The sequence below is a fragment of the Anolis carolinensis genome, chromosome 3 (genome assembly GCF_035594765.1).
Source record: "Anolis carolinensis isolate JA03-04 chromosome 3, rAnoCar3.1.pri, whole genome shotgun sequence".
NCBI lineage: Eukaryota > Metazoa > Chordata > Lepidosauria > Squamata > Dactyloidae > Anolis > Anolis carolinensis.
This window is the reverse complement of record NC_085843.1, coordinates 66,585,795-66,601,557: the sequence shown is the minus strand read 5'-3', so window position 1 is coordinate 66,601,557 and position 15,763 is coordinate 66,585,795. Positions and strand designations below refer to the sequence as shown.

The window sequence follows — 15,763 nt, the reverse complement described above, 5'->3', positions numbered from 1 at the left end:
CTTGGCAACTGGGGTAAAGGCTGTATTTCATACCCGTAAACTACTTCAAAGGGGGTTTTATTTGTTGCTGAATGTATAGTCGAATTAAAAGCTAGTTCCGCAAAAGCCAACCACCTAGACCAGTCATTTTGTCTCATGTTAGAGTACATTCGAAGGAACTGCCCAAGCGTCTGCTGAGTACGTTCTACCGCCCCGTTTGTCATGGGGTGAAAAGCAGAACTTAGACTCCTTTCTGCTCCTAGCATTTCCAAGAATTTTTCCCAAAATTTTGCTGTGAATTGTACTCCTCTGTCACTGACCACTCTACTGGGACATCCATGCAGTTTGTAAATATGATTTATGTACAGTTCGGCTAGTTTCTCGGCCGATGGTAGTTTCGTCAGCGCTATAAAGTGGGCCTGTTTAGAAAACAGGTCTAATACTGTCCAAATATAACGATGTCCTTTGCTAACCGGCAGTTCCCCCACAAAGTCCATAGCTACACATTCCCAAGGTCTGGTAGGTTCCGCTACCGTTTGTAATAATCCCATAGGCTTCCCTCCTCTCGATTTATTTCTGGCACAATCATCACATTGAACAACATGATTCTTTATGTCCTTCCTCATTCCTGGCCACCAACAATGTTTTGCTATTGCCTTCGTTGTTTTTGTAATTCCTGTATGACCAGCGCTCTGGTTGTTGTGAAAACGATGCAAAATCTTAATCCTTAATATTGCTGGGATATACAGTTTCTTGTTTACAAACCAAAATCCCCCCTTCTGCTCCCCCTTTTCTGCGTTGGATGCGATCCATTGATCTCCTTCATAAGACTGTTTCAGTTCATTTCCCCAATTATCTTCCCCGCCGAGTTCAACAAAAGCCGTGTTCTCCTTTTGGGTTTGTGCTCTTGTCCTGACAGCTAAGCCCCATTGTTTGTCAGAGAATATTGTCCCCTCTTTTGCTGTGGTTATGCCTTCGTGTTGAGGCATGCGTGAAAGAGCATCTGCCAAGACATTCTGCTTCCCTTGAAAAAACTTTAATTGGAAATCGAATCTGCTGAAGTATTGCGCCCATCTAATTTGTTTGGGAGATAATTTTCTAGGAGATTTTAAATACTGGAGGTTCTTATGGTCAGACCAAATTTCAAATGGGATTCCGCTTCCTTCGAGGAAGTGTCGCCAGCATTCTAAGGCTTTTAATATGGCTAATGCCTCTTTTTCCCATATTGGCCAACTTTTTTCAGTTTCGCTGAACTTCCGGGACAAATATCCACAGGGTTTTAAGTTCCCATTTTGATCTTTTTGCAATAGTACTGCCCCGTATGCACAGTCTGAGGCATCGCAATGGATTATGAAAGGGCTCCTGATATCGGGGTGTTTTAGGATGGGTCCTTCTGTGAAGCATTCTTTTAGGGTTTCGAATGCCTTTTGGCATTCTGGCGTCCAACTTAGTCTGGCGCCAGGAGCTTTTACTTTTGCTGTCTCCCCTTTCCCTTTTGTTTTTAAAAGTTCAGTAAGGGGTGCGGTTATTTGCGCGAAGCCTTTTATGAAGGGTCTGTAAAAATTTGCAAACCCCAGAAATGATTGCAATTGCCTCCTTGTTTGAGGCACTCCCCATTCTTTCACATCTGATACTTTAGCTGGATCCATAGCTAGCCCTTCTGGAGATATCCGATACCCCAGAAAGTCAATTTGAGTTTTATTAAATTCACATTTGGACAGTTTTGCGTACAGCTTTGCTTCCCTTAGTCTCTGCAAAACTTCCCGGACCAATTTTACGTGCTTTTCCTTATCTTCATTCACGATCAAGATATCATCAAGAAATATGAATACCCCTCTGTACAACAATGGGTGTAGTATTTCATTTATAAGCTGCATAAAGCAACCGCCTCCATTTTTTAAACCGAAAGGCAAAATTTTATATTCAAAATGGCCGAATGCGCAGGAAAATGCAGTTTTCCAAGTATCCTCCGGTTTTATTCTTAATTTATGATACGCTTCAATTAAATCCAGTTTAGTAAATATGCTCCCTTTCTTCAATACGGTAATTAAATCCTTTACTAAGGGCATAGGGTATTTATTGTCCTTAGTAATTGCGTTTAAATTTCGATAATCAATGCACAATCGTAGGGAGTTGTCTTTCTTTCTCCTAAATAACACTGGGGCCCCGAGAGGAGAGTTGGATGGCTTAATGAAGCCTCGCGCCAGGTTTTTATCAATATATTTCCTCAATTCCTCCTTCTCCTGCACAGACATGGGATACACTTTTGGTTTTGGTAAGTTTGCTCCTGGGGTTATTTCAATTTCTACTTCTATATTCCTTTTGGGAGGCAATTTACTGGCCTCTTTCTGATTGAAAACATCCACAAAGTCTCTGTATTCAGGTGGCAATAGCTGTGGGTTTATCTCACCTGCTTCATCTTCCTCGTCCTCCTCTTCTGCAATTTTGCTTATCTCCCATTGCGTCTGCTGTTCTTTGAATGCTAGGCTCTTTCCTCTCCAATCTACTTCAGGATTTGCCTGTTCGAGCCATGGTATCCCTAATATTACGTGGTATGTGGCAATAGGGGCTATCACAAAGGATATTCTTCCTTCCCATTTGCCTATTTTACATGGGACCCCCCGTATTTCCTTTGTAGATACTTCCCCAGCAGCGACTGATCCATCTAGCTGCGAAAATGCAATTGGGGAGTCAAGCGCCATCTGCTGGCATTTCAGCGCTCCTGCTAATTCCGGAGTTATAATATTTCTAGAACAACCACAATCCACAAATGCCTTGCAGGTGGCCCGATTCTCTAGCCCCGAGAGGCAGATTGGCACTACTATCATGCGTTTGTCCCGACTCACCAATTTTTCTGAAGATTCTGGGGCCTGCACCTCCTCTTCCGCGCGCCTCCCGGTTGCTGGCTTGGGCTTTGGGGGTTTTGGCGGCTCCCCCTTCCGGGCCCAGCATTCTGCTGCTCGATGGCCCGTCTTCCCACATACAAAGCATCCCGGTTTAGGTTTGTTGTCGTCTCCTCTGGAGGGAATCCCCGGCCTCCCTCCGGGTCTTTCCTGCTTCCTCGTTTCTCCTCGACCTCTCGCCACCGGTCTTTGCTGGCCGCTGCTGCTCCTGAAGCGCTTTACTTGGGCCAGGGTGGATTCGACGCGCCCCGCTAGTTGAATCCATCCCTGGAGCGTTTCGGGGTCATCTCTGTGCGCTGCCCAGCTGAAAATCTCGGGGCGTAGTCCCTCTTTAAATAACTCCACTTTGGTCACTTCAGACCACTCTGGTACCCTTTCCGCGAGGTGGAGGAACTCCTCTGCGTACTCGGGCACTGTTTTGTCCCTCTGCTTTATTCCTTTCAGCTGGTCTCGAGCCCTCAATTGCTCTAGCCGGTCTCTGAACCGGTTTTCCAGTGCGGCGAGGAAGCGGGGTACTGACCTCAGGCATGGGTCGTGTCTGGCATGGAGTTGCACGTACCAGCTGGCTGCTCCTCGCTTTAGTGTGTTGCCGATGGCTCGAACCCTGCTTGCTTCGGAGGGGAATGTGTGTGCATTGTCTTCCATGTATCCTCTGATGCTAATTAGAAAAAAGTTCAGTTCATCTGATTCCCCTCCGTATTCCAGTTTGAGATCTTCCCTTCTTGGCATCCACTCTGCGGCCCGTTGATGCTGTCTGGGAGGCATGGGGAAGGGTTGCATCAGGTTTCCTCGGGCGGCTCCTTGGAACACGCCGCGCCCCACTCCGGTGGTCATTCTGCGCGGCTCCCGAAAGTCTGCCGCCGCTGTCGGCCCTTCCGCCCATCCGCATACTGGCCTCGCTGTAGCCCCCTCATCTCGCCTTTCCTCGTCGTACGGCACATCCTCCTCCTCTTCCTGGATCCCCCGCTCCTCTCCGCCTTCGTCTGCAAATCCACTGGACCCGATCCCTGGCCCCAGTGGCCTTTCCACCCCGACGCCCATTCGGGGGGTTGGGAGCTCTGTTGGAGATGGCGGCCTCAGAGTTCCCAGAGCTCGCTGGCGCTCTACTTCGCGCGCCATTCTGTCTCGGAACTCCAGCTCCTGCCAGTATTCCTCATCTCCCTCGTCCCTTGCCGCCACGGGACTCTGCGTTGACGCTCGCTGGCCCCTCTGGCTCCAATCTCCTTCTTTACTTGGCTCTCTCTCGGCGCCATATCGGATGGGCTCCTTTTGGAGATTCTCTTCCAATAGTGGCACCAACCTCCCCACGGTTTCCGACAGCCTGGATAAATTTGTTTCCAGGATGGATAACCGCAGGGCCACGGTCTCCGGCATACTTCCTCCAGATCCCCAACTGGTTTCTGCAGCCGCAGAGACGCCTCTTCCTCCCCTGGGAATCCTCTGGGTCACGCCGTTCGGCCTGGGGTACCCCGTAGAGGAAGCTATGGCTTGCAGCGTCTCTTCTCTCTTCGGCCGGGCCCCTTGCAAAGGCCTCCCTGCCCCATTTGGGCTTTGATCTCCTTCTTCACTCATTATCACTTCACTGCGAATTCCGCAGGAGGGTGAGAACTGGATTCTCGACTTAAATGTCAGGCTCACTTCAAAGGACCAGTCTGAACGCAGATCAAAGATAGCTGCTCTCAAATCCAATCTTTATTGAAGAATACATGACTTTGGAAAAGTCGAGAATGACCTAATGTTTACATACATCTAATTTTATCACTTCTGATGCAACGTAATACCACACGCAAATATCATCATCAAATCCCACCCCCTGGATCACATTACTACCATTCCCACACACTACATCAATTATAATTGTTTATACTTTCAACCCTGAGTTCCCAGGCTCATTTTATCTTCTCCCGCCAGGTGCTTGCAGGATTGTTTATGTTATGAAGTCAGATTCAGGGCTTGGAAATTCAGCCCTGGGATCTGGCTCCATGACAGTCTATTATATGTACAAAACATAATGAAGTATCTTAAAAATGGGACCCAAGTCTAAATAAAACATTAATTTCTGTTTGGAGTCAATTTTTACCACTTTTGTAATTATTTTGTGCTTGAATCTAAGTTTGTGTAGAATGAACCATCAGAAAGTAAAGATGCTGTTACTCAGCCATCTATGTGGATGATTTCAGAATTCCGGATAGGAAATTTCAGTATGTATTTATTCATTTATTTTACTTATCCCAGAGTGATGAGTAACAGATTAAAAAAAACAACAGTTTTTAATAGTCACATAATTAAAACATTACCAAAAGCCTATACAGATAATTTGACTGAATTCCTTTTCTCTCATTTAAACATGTTCTATTGCTGTTATATATCTCTTTGTTTGTTTTCTACAAATCTGTAACCGTTTCCTTAATATTGTTGTAGACCATGTTGAGTCCAAATATTTGGAGAAAGGCAGTATACAAATAAAGAATGATAAAACATAAAAATTAAAGAGAGGCATTTTTGACCTTGCCTAAAATGTTCACATATAACCATGCATGTTTTCAGCTCAACCATTGCAAACTTCTTTATTAGAGCTTATTAGATTGGCTCCAGCTACAGTAACAGAATCAGTAAAATGCTCTAAAACGTAATCTTGTGGTTGACAAGCCTAAATAGAGCTCCCTAGAACTGATGAGCCACTTTCCAGTAATGCACTGGAATAATATATTTTAAGAATCATGAAAGATGGAGATTTGCAGAGCATCTAAATGTGTGAATCATCATTTCCTCCATAGCCATTTTAACTTTGGAGTCTTCTGTTACATGGCTCACATTAAGGGTCTTTTTACACCAAAAACTATATCAATTTGATCATAGAATCATGGAGTTTGTAAGATACCACAAAGGCCATCTAGCCCAACCCTATTCTAACATGCACCCCCAACAGATGGTCATCCAGCTTCTGCTTAAAAACCTCCAGAGAAGGAGACTTCACTACACACTGAGGAGGTCTATTCTATTGTAAACTGCTCATACTGTTAGGAAGCTTTTTTCCTGCACTTTGAACCCATTCCTCAGTGTCTTAGCCTCCAGAGCAGCGGAAACCAAATTTGGTCCTCCTCAACTGCCATGGGTGCATTATATGGAAAGCTGAGATTTGTTGTTCAGTGGGGTACTAGACTGTCTGCCCAACAATCCTAAGTATCTCTTCCTCAGGGCCGGTCCAACATGGGAAGCCATTTACGCCTTGGTGTTGGGCGCATGTCAATGGGGGGCGCTGTCGAGCCTCGTCGCCTTCTCGGGCAAAACGTGTGCCTTGGCAGCCCTCCTTGCGCTCCGTACCCTCCCATGCCTTTTCCCAGCTGATTTTGACATTTTTGTCCCTGAGCGGGATTTGAACTCGTGCCCTCCTGGTTCTGAGTGTGGTGTGCTCTCTCTGGGAGCCACCGACCGCTCTGTAAAAATAGCAATCTGGAACGTATACTTATTCACTCTCTTGCAATCAGTTCATTTTTTCCCTCTATCAGGGCCATCCCGGACCCGCTCCTTCCCAAACTTGGGGACATTCCTTCCTTCATCCCTCCCTTTAGAGTCCCCTAGGATTGATGTGCCGAGGAGTCTGGCTTGCTAGGGTACTTTGGGAAACTACATCTCTCATGTGTATAAAATTGCCCTAAAAGCTCAGTGTTTCTGCCTATGTGTTCCTACTTGCCCATGTGTTATGTTGCCTCATTGTCTTGTATTTCTGAGACCCCATTCCCTTCCCTTTGGCGGGAAACCGTGTTCCTGACCCCAAAGAAGTCCTGCATCCATTGATTACTATTATTATTACTATTATTCATGTTCTTTGGTCTTGTTATAACTTTCTCTTTACATAATGCTAAGATTAATGCAGTTTGACACCACTTGAACTGCCGCAGCTCAAGGCTGTGGAATCCCGGGAGGTGTAGTTTTACCGTCAAGAAGATCTCTCTTAGGTTTAATTGGAATGTCTTTTCAGGTGGATTGAAACCATGAAATGCAGTCTGACACTTCAACTGCCATGGTTCTAGGCTATGGAATCATGGGATTCATAGTTCGGTGAGGCACCATAAGGCTAAAAGACCTTGTAAAACCACATCTCCCAGGAACACAAAGCATTAAGCCATGGCAGTTAAAGCTGTGTTAGGCTGCATTATATACATAGTGTAGAAGCCTGGGCAAACTCTGGCCCTCCAGGTGTTTTGGACTTCAACTCCCACAATTCCTAACAGCCTACCGGCTGTGAGGTTTGTTGAAAACTAGGCAAGTGAGGTTTATATACCTATGGAAAGTCCAGGGTGGGAGAAAGAGCTCTTGTCTGTCTGAGGCAAGTGTTAATGTAGCAATTGGCCACCTTGATGAGCATTGAATGGCCTTGCAGCTTCAAGGACTGGCTGCTTACTGCCTAAATGCTAATCAAGGTGGCTAATTGCTACATTAACCCTTGCCTCCAACAGACAAAGAGTTCTTTCTCCCACCCTGGACTTTCCACAGATACATACACCCCTCTTGCCTAGTTTCCAACAGACGTCACAACCTCTGAAGATGCTTGGTATAGATGCAGGTGAAATATTGGGAGAGAATGCTTCTTTTTTACTTGAGAAACTGCATGTTGCTTCTGGTATGAGAGAATTGTCCATCTGCAAGGACGTTGCCCATGGGATGCCCAGAGGTTGTGATGTTTTACCATCCTTGTGGGAGGCTTCTCTCATGTCCCTGCATGGGAAGCTGGAGCTGACAGAAGAAGCTCATCTGTGCTCTCCCTGGATTCCAACTGACCTGTTGGTCAGCAGTCCTACGGCACAAGGGTTGAACCCATTGTGTCACCGGGGACCTTTTAGAATGCTTCTGGAACATGGCCATAAAGCCCGGAAAACCCAAAGCAACTGTGGGTTTTCCTCCGTGGCAGGGGCTTGGACTAGATGGCCCATGTGGCCTCTTTTAAAATAAAATAAAAAGCATCATAAAAGACAACAACTCTGATAAAAAGCACTCAAAATAAAATATATATAAAACTGAGTATATTGAAAACTTCATCAGGTGGAGGTTCAGGAAGCTCCTGTCCCTTTAATAGGTACGTAATAGAATTCAAGAGATGTAGCTTGTCTATGAGTTTCCCTCTTCATTTATTACCAAAGGTGTAGAAGTCCTATTCTTTTTTTGCATTTGGGCTCTTGTTGCTGCTTGCCTTCAAATAGTTTCCAACTTATGGTGATCCTATTATGTGTTTTTCCCGATGCTGAGAGTATGTGGCTGAACAGGATTTGAACTCTGTTCTCCAGAAACGTAGTCCAGGGCCCTACATGACACTGGTTCCTTTCCACACATTTATTACAGAGTCAAGGATGGAGAGAACTTGGGACCCTCCAGATGTTTCATGAACTGTGCATCCCATCATCCATCATCACTATCTATTTTGGATGATGGGAGTTGCAGTCCAATATACACCTCAATATACACTTTACCTGACGTTGTTGTGAATCATGCCATCATCACCTTCACGAAATGGTCCCTAGTCTGTGGATGCATCTGTACTGTAGGATTAATAGAGTTTGATATCACTTTAACGTCGCAATGCTATGGAATCATGGAGCTGTAGCTTTGCAAGATCTCTTGTCTTCTCTGCCAAAGAATGCTGATGTCTCAGCAAACTACAACTCCCAGGATTCAATTGAGCATTGGGCCATGGCAGTTAAAGTGGTGTCCAACTGGGATCACTGGGTTGCTGTGACTTTTTTGGGATGTATGGCCAATGTCCCAAAAGCACTCTCTCCTGACGTTTCGCCCGTATCTATGGCAGGCATCCTCAAGTGGGTTTATATATCTGCGGAAGGTCCAGGGTGGGAGAAAGAAAGAACTCTTGTCTGTTGCAGGCAGGTGTGAATGTTTCAACTGCCCACCTTGATTAGCTTTGAAGAGCCTTTCAGCTTCAAAGCTTGGCTGCTTCCTGCCTGGGGGAATACTTTGTTGGGATGGTTTATTACTATTTTTATTATTAGGCCTTTGTCCCGGGAAGGTTCCTCCGCTGTGACTCTCTATCTATCTATCTATCTATCTATCTATCTATCTATCTATCTATCTATCTATCTATCTATCATATATCTCTACCTTGCCACATATTCTCCACATTGTGTGTATGTATATGTATTATATATATATATATACAGTAGAGTCTCACTTATCCAACATAAACGGGCCGGCAGAATGTTGGATAAGTGAATATGTTGGATAATAAGGAGAGATTAAGAAAAAGCCAATTAAACATCAAAATAGGTTATGATTTTACAAATTAAGCACCAAAACATCATGTTATACAACAAATTTGACAGAAAAAGTAGTTCATTACACATTAATGCTATGTAGTAATTACTGTATTTACGAATTTAGCACCAAAATATCATGATATATTGAAAACATTGACTACAAAAAAGCGTTGGATAATCCAGAACGTTGGATAAGTGAGACTCTACTGTATACACACACACACACACAAACACATATGCATGGACCATATGTGCCTCATATATACACACACATAAATTCTATTCACCTCTACCTTCTACCTTTTAGTTTTCAGTGATTGGTTACACTTTAAAATTACCTAAGGCTGGCCCTGCTCTTCCTAAACTCCAAATCCCAGGATTCCAGGGACACTTAGGGAAATTAAGGTGATTTAGACTTCATCTACACTGCCACGTTTAAAATAATTGAGGTCTCTTTCACATCAAACATTTCAGGCCCCATCTATCTACACTGCCATATCATGTAGTTTCAGAATGCAGTTTAATGACATTGAACTTAATTATATGAGTCTACACTGCCATATACTGGTAATCCAGTTCAATGCTGTTAAACTGCATTCTGTAACCGCATTACATGGAAGTGTAAATGGAGCCCTAAATGTGCAATCTGAAAAGAATTTCAGTTACTTTAAACACACACACGATTACTGTTATTCAGTGAAACTTTCTGATTTTATGGTACAGATATAGACCAAATAGAAACAATTTTACAGAAGGTGGCCTCCTCAAAAAGAACCCCAGAAACTAAAGACTAAGATAAACATTGGTTGCATTTGAAAGTGGAACAAGCTCATAAATATTGCAAGTAGTACTGTTTTTGAACTGGATGATGTACATATTGAGGCTGATTTTTTTTCACATGCTGAATTCATTCATGACTACCCATGAAGGATATGAAAATCTGAGAGCCACTCATTCTATTTTTCAGAATCCAAGAATCCTATTTCAGTCCTGTTTTATAATGATTTAATATCTTTTCCTTCCCTGATTCTAAATTAGTATCCATTTTAATGCATTTTCTTCTTAAATTAAATCATTTTTTGCAAACATTTATTTAATACGTACAGCATGTTTGTGCTTTTTTTGAAATGCATACATTTTAGTTCTGCACATTTTTGACTTTATATGCATAGTTTTGTGTGCATTTTCCCTTCTCAAATACATTACTAGTCTTGAAAGTCTAAGTAATTGCATAGCAATATGCTCTTTGTTCCATAGCCAACCTTGGGACATGCAAGATGGTTATTTCTAGAAAGAAATAGACCCCAACACATTTCTTTCCATTTCTATTAGCCACTATTATCCACTTGAGCTCTCTCAAAGGAGCAAGAACTGGACTCTTAACAGCATACTTAATCACCAGAAGTTCCTTCTGTTACTTTTTGAGAATTTACTTCTTTGAAAATAGAAGCATGTTTAATAAAATCTGACATGCCAGTAAATTTCACATGTAATGAATATGCACCCTGGTAACCAAATGAGTGAACCTTGTGGAACAAAGCAATGCATTGCCTTATATATTCCTTGCCATACATGTGCTTCTAAAGGCATTCCTTATAATGGTATGTTTCCCTATTGGCTCTGCTCCCCCCTCTGCAGCTTGTGATCAATACATGAATTCTCACTTCCTTATATGTGGCTTGATTTTTAGCTCTAAAGGTGGGTGGGCAAATCCCCCAAATTCTTTCTGTCATTCCCTTCAAAAATTGGGCAATAAGAGCTACATGCTGGTTGGAAGAGAGTTGCTGTATCTGATTTCCAGCCTAATTTGTAAAAAGTGTTCATGATCACAAATAATGCTCATGAATTCAAGGAGACCAAGGACCTCATCACATTAAGTGCCTTAACATGGGCAACAGTGGGCATCACAGCAAATCCATGTTGCGCCACATGCTGCATCTCCTGCAGCGCCACCTTCCCCATCAGATGCAGGAAAGTGTAGCTGCCCAGCTTCCCTCCCACTATCCTTGTTGTTGGCAACAAGAACATGGGAATCCTCCCTTGCTCCATCGCAAGATGCTTCCAACACAGTTTAGGAACGGAGCCCTGCTGGAAGTAGCTGTACATTGTTTGATGGGATCTGGCAGGCTCTATCCCCAAACTGTGCTCGAAGCATCCTACAATGGGTAAGAAAGGTTATGTGATGAAGCTGCAAGACTCTTTTATATACAGATAACATGTTTTCAGCTCATTGTATCTTTGAATCTGTGCTGTGCCATTCCGTTCCCACTGCAAAGGTGGTAATGAGGCCCAGGAGAAACATTATGGAGTATATAAATGGGGCCTTGGAAAAACATTTATATGGGGTATATAAATGGGAAAAGCATAATTGGGAAAGCATAATTGCTATATGCAAGTGGTGTTAGGGCTAGAGGTGTCACATTCCTGTTTTCCAAATCTGCAGATTTTTGCCTATTTAGCATACTATTTACATAGCATTATGCAAATCTGTACAACATCCAGATGAATTCTATTAATTGTTGAATCATATTTATACTATTATATATCATCCTTGACACCATTTACACAGGAAGCATTGACTTGAGAAGTTCAGCAAAGTTTAATACTCTTGAAACAGGGACATTTTTTTGCTTGGTCACAAAGCTTACTGTAGGTACTCCACTAATCCTTCATCTATCTGACTATCTATCTATCTTTCTATCTATCATCTATCTACTAATTATTACTATTAATTTTTTCCTGCTGTCAGTTTATTACTATGATGATTACAAATGAATGATTTACATGATGGAGGCTTTCCTTGTTTGCAGCTGAAAAATATGCACAAATATGATTTCCTTGTTGGGAAGAAATAGGTATCTTAGGCAAAAGTCATACATAAATGCAAATATAAGGAGAAATGTATTAAAATGTGAATATATTCCCATGTGGAAAAAAAGCGCAACATCTTTCAGCTTGATGCAGAACAAGATTGGGAAGAAAATACTGGTGAGTTTAGAAGAAATACAACAAATCTGAGAATGAAAGATTTTCACATCACTAAATGCAGCTTCTGTAACTTGGTCTTGTTAGCCACCAACAGAACTATCACACTGAAGTTTTGCATGTTTTTTTTTCTTATTCTATTTTAAGTGGCTGGGTTCCTAAGAGATACTCAAGGGTTTCAACTGTATCTGATATGATTTGAAAATCGGCTCCTCCTGCTGTATCACAAGCTGTAACTAAGCAGCATGGAGAACTGCTGTTTGAGAAAGAGGACCAAACTCTTTTGGTCATGGAGAACTAATTTATCTTTTTTTTGGATCACAGCCAATACATATATTACTTTTTATGACTGTATGTTAGCGTTTCTTCCTTCTCATGTCTGCATGATCTCATAAAAAGTAGATTTCTATAGACTTATATATAACAACATTTATTGGTTTCTGCATTGAACCAGCCGCTCAGCCATAACCATTTCATCCATTATTCACAGCTACAAGTGTTTATCATTCCTAGGTTTGTGTATGTGAATCCTGGGATTTAAAAATGTGCACCCCCTGTGAGCCTGTTCTTTATTTCAGAAACACAGAGAAACCTTTTCTTCTTTTTAAGGTAATGAGCCATGGAGTTCACTATCTGTGGTATATGTCAATCACATTGTAACTACTAGAAGGAACAGTAATTTTCATGAGTCTGACAAAAAATCAGGCTTTAATTTCAGATATTGTTTTTCATATTATAGCCTAATCTATTATTTTAATGGCTAATCACCATTTTTGTTATCTCATGGATTTCAATGGACAAACAACTAGTCCTCTTCAGGGATGAAATTTTTACACATTTAATGTAAGATGAGAACAATTCCTGTAGAATTGAATTATAAAGTTCTAGAACAGGGGTCCCCAAACTAAGGCCCGGGGGCCGGATGCGGCCCTCCAAGGTCATTTACCTGGCCCCCGCCCTCAGTTTTAGACTTAGGCTTGCCCAAAGTCTGAAATGACTTAAAGGCACACAACAACAACAATCCTACTTAACGTGACTGTCTCATTGGGCAGAAGCAAGGCCATACTTCCCATTGAAATTCTGGGATTTAGAAGAAAACTAAAAACTTGGCTCTGCACCCAGGCATTCAGCGAATAAGCTCATTGGCTGATGTAATCGGGTCGCAAATCTGTAATTGTAGCAGTATTGAATGACTGAGGATGGTGCAACATCGCTGCCTTGCAGCGTTTTAATTTTTGTATATTTTTATCATGTTTTAATTGTTTTGTTTTATAGTATACTAGTTGTGCCCGGCCACGCGTTGCTGTGGCGTGGTCTGGTGGTGTTGGTGAGAAATTGTTGAGGTAGTGGTGGTATTGAATGTCTGTTTTATGGTTGTCTTTATGTTTAGTATGCACACTGAAGTGGATTATATGGCAGTGTGGAGTCAAGATAATCCAGTTCAAAGCAGATAGTATAAGATTCTAAATAGGTTATATAGCTGTGTGGAAGGGCCTTGAGTCTACATTGCCATATAATCCAGTTAAAATCTGATAATCTGTGGAAGAGGCCTAAGTGAGGCCTAACTGTGCCTGTCCCCTGGGCTGAGTAGGTTGCTAGGAGACCAAGTGGGCGGAGCTTAGCCTTCAAATTGGCAGCAATTGGATAAAAACTATTATTCCTCTCCCTGTAATTAGAACTTTATTTTTCTTTTCCTTTTTGCTGTATCAACCTAGAGCCGTGAATGATGGGTTGTGTTGTCAAATTTCGAGGTTGGGGGGCCTGTAGTTTTGTTGTTTTGTCCGCTGCCCTGATGCCATCACTCTTTTATATATATAGATTTGTTGATGGCCCTCGTGGTAGAATGTAAGCCGCTCTGAGTCCCCTCGGGGAGAAGGGCGGGGTATAAATGCATGTAATAAATAAATAAATAGGTTCTTTATGTTGGTTAAAATTGTTTTTATTTTTAAATATTGTATTATTCATTCATTTACTAATATTGTGCTATGTTAATAATAGAATATATTGTGTATACATATATTGATAATATTATAATGTAATACAATATAATTTTTATTTATTTATTTATTACAGTATTTCTACCCTGCCCTTCTCACCCAGTATGGGACTCAGGGTGGCTAATAATAATAATACAATGTAATAATATTGTATAATATAATAATATTAATTATATATTATATATTAAATGTAATATTACTAATAATAATATGGTATAGTGGTATAGTACAATATAGTAATATACAATGCTAATATTGTGCTATGCTTGGCAGGGGGAAAATCTGTCTACAAAATTTTTCATCTTAAAGTTTGAGGACCTCTGTTCTAGAAGATTGATATCATTTTAACTGACATAGTTCCAATGGAATCCAGGGATTTGTAGTTTGATGAGGTACTTCGAATTCTGTCCTGGAGAGCACTACCTTGAACTACAGAACTCTTCATAGTGGAGTTATATTAACAGACAAATTTTCTCCCAAGAGAAACAGACCTAGGATTGTTTGACAAGGATTTCAGTCGGCCATCCACTTCTAATGACTTGATAGAATTATTATTGCTGATATAGCTAAAATATGAAACTGTACCTGTTATCATAAATGTTTACACCCTCTTTTTAATAAGAAAACAAAATAAAGAGTTGTTATGGTGCATTAATATAACGACCATATGTTACTTACATTCCATAATTGTGCCAATGGAACAGCATCTGAGAAGGGATCCCATAGGCTTAAACAATTGGCCCAGTGTGATTAACTTTGCTAAGCTATTGTGAGTTATAGACAAAAGATATTATCCACCAAAATAAAGTGTACCAACATAAAGGATGTTAAACTCAATCATGCCTCCCATTTTGTTGAGTCTCTTAATAATGGGTTTAGAAAAGATGAAGTATTCACACATATACCGTGTTTCCCCGAAAATAAGACAGTGTCTTATATTATTTTGTACTCCCAAAGATGTGCTAGGTCTTATTTTCAGGGGATGTCTTATTTTTCCATGAAGATGAATACACATTTATTGTTGAACAAAAAAATGAACATTTATTATATACTGTACAGTAGTTGTCATCACAAACCAACATATCTAAACCAGACAAACTGACTCATGTCAAGAATTTCTTGTTACTACCATTATTTCCATATACAACTGGTATGTACATTTACCAATCCTGCATGCTATGGTGTTTTGTTTGGCGGGTGCCGGGCATGCTTCCAAACAAAAGCTTTGCTAGGTCTTACTTTCAGGAGAGGCCTTATATTTAGCAATTCAGCAAAACCTGTACTAGGTCTTATTTTCTGGGGATGTTTTATTTTAGGGGAAACAGGGTAGCAGGCTACAATTTACAAATGTCCTTTCATACAGGGATGATGGAGTGGTACCAGGAGTCACGTTTCCAGTCCCCCCCCCCATGTTATTAATTTTGTTCAATCCTGTGCACGTCTTCTCAGATACAAGCTCTACATTATTTATTTATTTATTTATTTGCCCCATTTATACCCCGCCTTTTTCACCCCGAAGGGGACTCAAGGTGGTTTACACATGGCACAATTTGATGCCCCAAAACACATATAAAATTAAAGCTTAAAATATGATATATTTAAAATTTAAAACATAAAAATTTAAACATTACAA

General features: G+C 41.4%; 1 long non-coding RNA gene across 7 annotated transcripts in view; it reads right to left on the bottom strand.

Moving 5' to 3' along the window:
- Positions 1 to 15,763, bottom strand: part of LOC103278377 (uncharacterized) — a 526,052-nt gene that overhangs the window by 63,459 nt on the left and 446,830 nt on the right. The window contains exon 1 of one of the 7 annotated variants that reach the window (XR_010004164.1): positions 2,826 to 7,335. The exons of the other annotated variants lie outside the window; for them this stretch is intronic. This is a non-coding gene — a long non-coding RNA (uncharacterized LOC103278377). Of the gene's footprint in view, positions 1 to 2,825; positions 7,336 to 15,763 lie in introns of those variants that run through there. 7 annotated transcript variants of the gene reach the window in all.